The sequence below is a fragment of the Onychomys torridus genome, chromosome 21 (assembly GCF_903995425.1).
Source record: "Onychomys torridus chromosome 21, mOncTor1.1, whole genome shotgun sequence".
NCBI lineage: Eukaryota > Metazoa > Chordata > Mammalia > Rodentia > Cricetidae > Onychomys > Onychomys torridus.
Genome location: NC_050463.1, coordinates 48,035,531 through 48,037,633, shown reverse-complemented (window position 1 = coordinate 48,037,633; position 2,103 = coordinate 48,035,531). Strand labels below are relative to the sequence as shown.

The following is a 2,103-nucleotide window of genomic DNA, read 5'->3' as shown; positions in this document are numbered from 1 at the left end:
GAGGGACAGTCTGGCTTCTGCGAGGACGTTCATACAACTTTAGCTTTCAGACAGCCATATTGGTGAATTATTAAGGCCACTCCACATAGTGAAAAGGGAGGTTTATTTTGTGGTGTAACTTACAAATGAAGGGATAGGTAGATTATAGGGTCTGGCAAAGGTATGGCGCAGTCCGGAGGTGTTCTCTGGAGAACTCTGCTCAGTCTACCTCCATTGTCCAGGGTCTGGGCACCAAGAGATCCTTCTCATTTGGATCCTGGGTCTTCAGCGTCCTCTCTCAGTCACCGCCTACAGCCTCAATGGGGGTTGGAACTTCCAGACCAATGCTGGAATGGCTACCCACTACACAGCCAGGACCCCACAAAAGAGGTAGACCGCTGACTCTGTTTCCACCATTCGAAAGGCCTCAGGCCCGTTAGCCTGCTAAGGAATTTATCAAGTCTTATAAGCAAGCAAACTAGGCTCACCAAACATTTTCTAAGCCCAGAGCCCTGATGCTTACCTGTGTCTTTTGTAGACAGCAGCCTTTTGTGGAACGGGGTTCCACTTGCTTTAGTCCGTCTTCTGTTACTAATATCTGATGCCACAGTCCTGCGTTATTACTCACGGCAAATTATAAGACAAAGAGGTTTGTTTGTGTTTGTAGTTACAGTTGAAAGGCAGGAGTCACATCTGGCAAGTGGCCTTGCTGACAGAGTCTCCAGGCACCGCAGGGCATCATCATATGGCGAGAGACAGCAATGGCATGTTCTAGACCCTTACAGGGTCCCTTCTCTTCACTTTTTTTTAAGTTTATTTTTATTTTTATTTTATGTGTATGAGATTTTTTTTCCCCCAGACTGGGTGGGAGATTGATTACTAACATGTTTGATAGGGTACAGGAGAACGCTGCGGAAGCTCTCAGGAATGCAGGGCCCACCACTTGTCCAGAGGACGGGAATTGGAAATAGATTTGGCCCCATAGCCATCAGGAGTGAGCCACTCCTCGGCGACCATGTCTTCAAAGTCATCTGCATCAAACTTGGTGAAGCCCCACCTCTCTGAGTTGTGGGTCTGCAGGTGGCCAGGGAACTTGAACTTGGCTCTACACAGAGTCTCAGATGTTCCTTATTCTGCAGCTTGGTGCGGATGGACATGATGACCTGGCTGGCCAAGGTGAACCCTGGCCACTGTGCCCTGGGGCTTCCCAAAGGCACCACCCATACCTGTCTGAAGCCTAGATTCGGGACAGCATTGAGGTCAGAGACATCTCCAAGGTCCCTTAGGGCAACCCACACAGGCAACAGGCTACATACACCACCAAGGAGGCTACTGTCCGCAACAATTACATACCAGACCCCCACGGGGAAAGGGACTTGCTTGGCTTAGTTGGTTGGCAGTGTAAGCATGTTTTATCTACTTGTATGTGCACCACATGCATGCCTAATGCTCATGGAGGTCAGAAAGTAGGGAGAGTAGTCTGAGACTCCAGAACTAGAGTTGAACTGGAGTTACAGGTGGGTGTAAGCTACATGGGAGCTGGGAATCAAACCCCAATCCTCTGTAGGAGCGGCCTGTGTTCTTAACCACTGAGCCACCTCACCAGTCCCTCTCTTCTCCTTTAAAACGCTCCAGTATCCACCCATGCAGCCTGCACCCTAAAAACGGTCTCAAAACCCAATCGCTTTTCACGTTCCAAAGTCCCACCCCTGTGCGCCGTCAGCAGAGGAAGTTTCCCCTCTTGGTACCTCACGATGTAGATTAAACTCCCAACACGAGTTGTCAGGAGGACCGTCGTATTCAAGCCGCAGGAGACATTTAAAGGAAAAAACATTCTAATAAATAGCAAGTAAGACTTTTCAGACCATCAGTATAGTGTCAGTTGTAATAGTGAATAGAGATGGGGCTCACTTTCGACCCAAGCAAGGACCAGGGTGGGTAAGAACCTAGGAGAATCAGGGGTGAGTGGGCAGAAAGGAGGAGACATTGGAAGCAGCCCACGGTGGTCAGTCATTGAAGATATGGCGAGTCTCCCTGAACAGACTCAGAAGGATCCTAGTGGTCGCTGGGCCAGGCGTGTTGAAGACCACCCCGAGGATGAGGGCTGAGAGGGCTCTGACCAGG

General features: G+C 49.7%; 1 non-coding gene across 1 annotated transcript; it reads right to left on the bottom strand.

Annotated features, from left to right (window-relative positions):
* Positions 1–1,243: 1,243 nt before the first annotated feature.
* On the bottom strand, positions 1,244–1,379 carry LOC118572083. The gene has a single exon (XR_004943453.1). It is a non-coding gene; the product is annotated as a small nucleolar RNA SNORA70 (small nucleolar RNA).
* Positions 1,380–2,103: the final 724 nt, after the last annotated feature.